Below are 8,072 nucleotides of genomic sequence, written 5' to 3' on the forward strand. Positions count from 1 at the left end.
CAACAACATTTTTAGCCGTCATCATCATAGAAGTTTGCCACGGCCTTAATCAGGCCCGACCATGTCAACGAACGGTCCTCGTGGCACTCGACATAGCAAAAGCGTTTAATACAATCAATCACGACATTCTCTTTAGAGACATTTTCACATCTGATCGATCTCTCCGACAACACTAAGAGATGGCTTGTGAATTACATGTGTGAACGAAAGTAATTTGTGGAGTAAAGGAACCAGAGATCTAAATCGAGTAGAATTATGCAGGGAGTACATCAAAATGGAGTCCTTTCACCGATCCTGTTTAATTTCTACATGTCCAAACTTCCAACATCCTCGGACGTCGTTGGAGCTTGACGGTCTAATCGGTTACGGGTAATAGTTTTGATGACCTTTGCGGTTTGATAAAAAGTTACTTATGTGAACTTTCCAGCTTCTTCCATTCGTGGAATTTTTATCAACCCTCCAACGGAGTTAGAACCCCCCCCGAGGCATGTTAGAAAAGATCTTCGTCTGTATGAGAGCGACATCCAAGAACACCTGGATAACTTAGATGATGAGAGCTCATACAGGACAGCTTTGAATACTATCCACCAGGAAGCGGTGGAAGACGCCATCAATTCCACCATGATAGTATAATACTGGGAGGTCGCCCCCACCCGTTGCAAACGAGGAACGAAACCTACCACGTGTTACTAGAGTGATATTGGCGCAACTTAGATCGGGATGGTGTACCCATTTAAACTCATACTGATCGAGAAAAAACGGCAACATTCAAAATCTCCACACAACGTCCCGCCGTTAGATGCGGCTCGTATACTGGGTTTAAATCTAATGGATTTGGATAATCAGGTCGAAGAAGAAGAGTAGGGAAATTTTAAATTATATATACGTGTAATATCAGGTGACGCTGCTGCAATAACTACAACTGCAAAAGAACATTCGGTCACAATAAAAACATAATTATTTGAGTTTGTGTATGTGAGTGAAAGGGGGAGTTGGAGTAAGTGCGCCACCTCAGTCGGTCTCAACTTTAATTAAAACTTCTTTCAATTTGTCTTATTTTCTAATAACTAGTTGATTTTTTTAAAAAATTTTCCCCCTTATTTCCTTTCTACTTAATAAATGCGTAAACTCTATTCAAATTATTCTGCTCACACTCTCTCTAACCATGGTTTTATCTTACATATTTTTTCCTCTCTTTATTAACCGGGCTTAAACGCTGATTTCTAAACTAAGTTAAATTACTACACCACAACTCAGAGATCAGTCATAAAATGAACGTCGATCTGTTAAGTTGTGAAAAATATCATTGAAAATAACGTTAAATAAAAGACGCGTTTTTCTAGTTTTGTGTTGTTTTTTTTATTATTTTGTTTATTAATAAAGTGAGTTTTGTTTTTTTTTTATAAATTTTAAAAGAAGTTAAGCGAAAAAAAACAAAAAATCAAGAATATTTCAACAGAAATCATTTTAAAGAAATTTACGGTTTTTTGCTGGTTTAAAACAAAAGAAGAAACCGAAATTATATGTAAATTAAAGAAAGCAAAAGATTTAAAGAAAAAACAACTCCCCCGCAGTTTTATATTTTTTTGGTTAAAAAGAATAAATTATGAGGAATTCATAGAGTGTGTGTGTGTGCGTGTGTGGAATTATTGTTAAAACCTATCATTTTGTTATACGGGCTTAATGCATTTTTACCAAAAATTTAATAAGTTTTTGTTAATAATCAAGTTGTTAATGAAGATTATAATGATGTTGGTTGTGCGAGTGTATGTGTTCGGGAAGTTAAAGTACTTAAAATGCAGTGAAGCATTTGGCGAAACGTATGTAACGTGCAATTCATTCGTATTTTTATAAAATGTTTGAACACCCAGACGACTAATGCCACAACAACTATTACAAGTTATTGATGTTAGTGTTGGGTAATATTCTAAGTACATTTTCAGGGGGATGATTTAAATTTATGGTCCAAACATAAAAAATTTATTGTTTTTTTCGAAAATTTCCAAATGTGTGTGTTGGAGTGTAGATAGATAGATAGATAGATAGATAGATAGATAGATAGATAGATAGATAGATAGATAGATAGATAGATAGATAGATAGATAGATAGATAGATAGATAGATAGATAGATAGATAGATAGATAGATAGATAGATAGATAGATAGATAGATAGATAGATAGATAGATAGATAGATAGATAGATAGATAGATAGATAGATAGATAGATAGATAGATAGATAGATAGATAGATAGATAGATAGATAGATAAATAGAAATATAAATAAATAGATAAATAGTTAGTAACTCGATCTGCAGGCAGAATATAAAAGAGATTCTGTTTGCATAAATATGTACTTTCCCATATTTTCGTATCATCAATACCCAACACTACCACTATTCTTACCAACCTAAAACAACCAACAACAACAACGTCATGTATATGATCATACAAATACAACAACAGCAATGAAGGAGAGACCCTGTATAACCAGTTGAATGTGAATTACGTGAGCCAAAAACGAATCTCAAACGAAAAAAGCAAAAAACAACAACAAAAAAAAACGTCAGTGGTTGTAGTTTTAAGCCAATATGGGATGGAATAGACAAATACACCGAATACAAATTAAAAAAAAAAAACAAATGCTGAAATTCCAACAATAAAAACAAATAAATAAATAAATAATTACATTTTGTTTTTTGTAAGCAAAGAGTGAATGAAGTGTGTAATAATACATTTTATTAAACAACTTCCTAAACAAAGAAATTAAATAAAAGAAAAAAATAATAAAAAAAACACAATCACACATAAACGCAATGGGAAATTGTTTAAATAATTTGAAAATTATATTAAATTAAAATTGCAAAAAGGTGGTCTTAAGAAAAAATGTTTATTATAATGATACATAAATAAAAAAAAGAAAATTAAACTATAAAATTCCCCAGTAAAACGGCACATAAAAAAGTGAAAACCATAATTAACTAAACTGAACCTTGTTATTTTTTTAAACGAACTCTTTAACCCCTCAGGTAACTGATACCATGATCGCTTACTTGCTCACTGATACATGTAATGAGCGAACATTTGGTCATTGACTGTGTAATTTGTAAATTATACATTTGCAACGAGAATAATTGTAGAAAAGTTTATGCAACTTAGTTACATTATAATTTAATCAAACAATATTAATTTTATATTGTTTAATATAGATTTTACTATTTATTAAAACTATTTTTGTATTCATTTAAATGCAAATTTGTTTAATTATGTCATTTTAATAAAAATATGATTAATTATTTGTAATTTCATTCATTAAAATGCTAAAAATGAAGTCTAGGTCAAATAAAGCTTTTGAAATTTATCAACAATAGTTTACACTTTTGTTTAAATTTAGGAAAACTATAAGTTAAAATATTTTATTAAAATCTTTATAAAATTTTAAAAAATAACTTTTATATTTCAAATCTATTACAAAAAAACATAAACGATCGCGAAATAATTAACATTGATCGATCACACAAGTGATCGAACCTTAATACATTAATCTCTTTTTCAAAGATATTTTGCATATCAACCATCATTTCTCTAGAAGACGATACATCTGCTTTAATATAGCGATCAGTCAAAAAACTGATATTTTTATACCAAGAAATATTCCTCCAAAACCCTCAAGAGTTGCCATATCAATTAAATTCGATATAAATAAGTTTTAAAGGAATCAAAATCTTCCCATCTTTACGTACCCGGTAATTAGGCAAGTAATGTTGGAGAAAAGTGTAAGTAGTTACTTTTTGGTTGAATAACTACTTAAATTTGTTCGACGATGGCCAAAAAATAATTGATTACAAATCTGCTTACCCGACTTTTCCCGATTTAAAACTGGTTTTACAGTTATTTTTTATGTTTGCTAGTCTTATCGTTTATTCAATGCCCCATTAAAAAGTCATTTTATGAATATATCTGGAATGGTTCCCACACATATGTAAATATCAACATTTCTTGAAAGAACTTCCAAAATCGACTACGGTTAGAAACACTAACCAATTCCTTATTAGACATACGCTATAGACAACCCATCAAAAATAACACGAAGTACTTCTTAAAGATTCACATTTATCACCACTTCAAAAGTAACACTAAGGAAATTTCTTTACCTTCTGTGGAAATGATGTTTATAGACTTCCAAAGAAGCGAATAGAATCCAATTTTGTTTAAAATTAAAGGTATATTTTTATGTACTGAAATTTTTTGAATTAAACACATTTTGGAGTTAATTGATAAATGCACGTAATTTATTTATTTACCATCACTTCTTCAGGTCTTTTTCAGTGCATCCATGGAGTAAATTCTACTTTATTTTCGCTTCTTTGGAAGTTCTTATTTTGCTGGGAATTGACTACAAATTCTATTAAAAAAAAAAAAATGTTGTTGATAACGACATCTCATTACCAAGTAACGTATGAAATAAGCACATTACCTCATTACCAAAATTTGAAAATATCTTATTGGGGTTTTTTTAGATTTTTACGAGGGTCGGTCCAAAATTCATTATGAATTGGCAAGAACAATTTATATAGAAACTATATCTATCTAACAAATGTCCTTCATCTAATCTTTATCCTATTCGTCATATAACACTTCTCATATTATTTTTACAGATAGAATCACTCTTTAAAATTCCAAAAAACCAAAAAACCAACTAGAATCAAGACTCTTTACAAAAATTTTGGATTGTTATTACGGTCGATAGAGTAATTTTCATCTGGAAACTAGATTCGCATTGGATATTTTGGCACAAAACACCAATAGGCCAATTTCGTGAAGGAAGGATTCGTTCTTGAATGTTTGGTTTTAGAAAAGATCTAGTATTCTGAGACAGGACATCAATAGTCCAATTTTGTGAAGGAAAGATTCTTTCTTGAAAATTTGGTTTCAGAAAAGCTCTCGGTTTTGTGCGTACCGTAATATATGAAAAACTTTTCTAGTAAATGACCAACTACACCAGATTCTATACAATCGAATCTTGTTTCCAAGTTCGTCCTGTTTTTGGAAACACCTTAATATAGGAAACACTTTTCAAGAAAATAGCCAAGGTCGACGTTTCGAAATTTTATTATCGGACTCCCTGACAGTCAATAGATTAAATTTTGCCGGAAGACTGTAAAGCTATTGGATAAGCACTTACTTAGATTCTTAACAATTGAATCTTGTTTCCAAGATAAGTCCGATTCGACGTTTCGAAATTTCATTATCGGACTTCCTCACAGTCGATATATAAATTTTTTTCCGGAAGACTGTAAAGCTATTAGACAAACACTTCTTTATAAAGGAAACTTTCCTTTGTTTTTATTAAAATCTTTCTGGTATGGAAGTGTCTTTAATTAAAAGCGAAACATTTGATATTTTTAATTGAAATACTTTTGGGTTAGTTATGGACATGATTTTAATTGCAAATTAGTCCATTCGAGCCCTTATTATGACAAAAGAGATAGTCCAAGTCGATTCTATTACACTTAAGTTTAATTAATTTCTATAAATTTGGATATTTCCTGTTTAATATTTTTTAGCATAGTATCTCACTAAATCTTTTTGTTTTGTCTTACTTACAAAATTTTACTTTGAAAATTATTTAATAATATTGCTAGCAGCACTATTTTGTAAGAAATAGCTCATACTCGTGCAAAATGCTTTTCAATCAAGCTTAACTAAACAAACATTATTACCAAAAAAAAAAAAAAAAACTCTAAACCAGTTTAATACTTAACCCGTGTTTGTCAACATAAACAAATGTATGGGAAAATAAGTTAATGAATGTTAACTTAAAATAAGATAAAAGCATGTTGACGCAAATCTTGTCGAACAAATGAAGCAAATCTAAGGGTAAACTTTAAACTCAGGGGAAATAGAACAAAAATAAAATATAAATCTAAATCATTAAAAAATATGCTGCTGTTGCTTAATGTTTTCTTAATGATAAATTGTATCACAATTTTAACCCGTTATGGACTCAGAGAGGTTAATAGATTATTTTGAAATATTTACGCAACGATCTTTCTCTCTCAGCATTTAATTAGTTTGTTTGAAAAGAGGATGTATATTCCTCAATTCCGATCTATCGCGTGCTCTGCTTAGCTAGTACCTCGGGTGGGAATCAAACCCACAACCTCCGGTCTACCAGACTAGTGCACTAACCACTAACATACCGGAGTCCACTCTCTTACCCGCTAAGTTAGTAGTTAGTTAGTTGATAAGGTAGGTGGTTAGTTAGTTAGTTAGTTAGTTAGTTAGTTAGTTAGTTAGTTAGTTAGTTAGTTAGTTAGTTAGTTAGTTAGTTAGTTGGTTGGTTGGTTGGTTGGTTAGTTAGTTTGTTAGTTTGTTGGTTAGTTAGTTAGTTTGTTAGTTTGTCAGTTTTTTAGTTTGTTAGTTAGTTAGTTAGTTAGTTAGTTAGTAAGTTAGTTAGTTAGTTAGTTAGTTAGTTAGTTAGTTAGTTAGTTAATTAGTTAGTTAGTTAGTTAGTTAGTTAGTTAGCTAGTTAGTCAGTCAGTTAGTTAGTTAGTTATTTATTTAGTTATTTATTTAGTTATTTAGATAGTTATTTAGGTATTTAGTTAGTTAGTTAGTTAGTTACTTAGTTAGATAGATAGTTAGTTAGTTAGTTAGTTAGTTAGTTAGTTAGTTAGTTAGTTAGTTAGTTAGTTAGTTAGTTAGTTAGTTAGTTAGTTAGTTAGTAAGTTAGATAGATATATAGTTAATTAGTCAGTTAGTTAGTTAGTTGGTTAATTAGTTAGTTAGTTCATTACTTGGTTAGTTAGTTCGTCAAGTTAAATCAGACACATTTCTGTATTTGTGTACATTCCTGACTTACAAATGTAAATAAAGACCAACTGCAACTGCAGTCCTCAGAAACTTGGCCAAAACCTGTGCATTTTATTCATTCTGCTAATATACATTAAAGCGTAAACAAAAAAAAAACACATTTATTACCTTCATGCTTAAATAAAATGTGTAAGATAAACTGAACCGAACCAAATATACATATGTATTTATGTATGTACTACTAAACATAATACACAGATACTTTTCAAAGCAAAAGAGTCAAACTCACACAATGGCAGAAACAAACCTAAAAAATGTTTAACTACAAAAAGGTAAATAACACTAAAGCCCGGCTTTTGTTAATGATGATGTGAGTTTTTGACCTTGATTTTTAAGCCCACATTCATGCACAAACCAAAAAAAGTTGTACATATTCGTATAGTTTTTTTTATAGAAAAGACAACAACAAATATTTAAGATACTTATGAAAAAAAACTATAAAAAATACATGCAACAGCAACAATACAATATGTATGAGCAAAGTCGGTTGAAAAAACAATTTAGAATACCAAACAAGAACAACAGCAAAACGCTTAACTACTCGCTCCAAAAACATCATTGAGTGCTCGTGCTAAGAACAAGATTTCCTGTGCAAAAATTCTCCAAACTGAGAACAGATAAATGAGGAGTTTGTAGAGGCGTTAGAAACGTGAAATGTAAAAAAAATGTTTAAATAACGAAGAATAAGGTGTTAAACGACCTGATCTATGAGCTATAGTCTAGTATATATAGTCTTGTTTATAGTCAAAACTATAGTCTAGTGTATATATGGTCTTGTTTATAATCTAGTCTATAGCCTAGTCTATAGTCTAGTCTATAGTCTAGTCTATAGTCTAGTCTATAGTCTAGTCTATAGTCTAGTCTATAGTCTAGTCTATAGTATAGTCTATAATCTAGTCTATAGTCTAGTCTATAGACTAGTCTATAGACTAGTCTATAGTCTAGTCTATAGTCTAGTCTATAGTGTAGTCTATAGTGTAGTCCATAGTGTAGTCTATAGTGTAGTCTATAGTGTAGTCTATAGTCTAGTCTATAGTCTAGTCTACAGTCTAGTCTATAGTCTAGTCTATAGCCTAGTCTATAGTCTAATCTATAGTCTAGTCTATAGCCTAGTCTCTAGTCTAGTCTATAGTCTAGTCTATAGTCTAGTCTATAGTCTAGTCTATAGTCTAGTCTATAGTCTAGTCTATAGTCTAG

This window comes from Lucilia cuprina, chromosome 5 (genome assembly GCF_022045245.1).
Source record: "Lucilia cuprina isolate Lc7/37 chromosome 5, ASM2204524v1, whole genome shotgun sequence".
NCBI classification, from domain to species: Eukaryota; Metazoa; Arthropoda; class Insecta; order Diptera; family Calliphoridae; genus Lucilia; species Lucilia cuprina.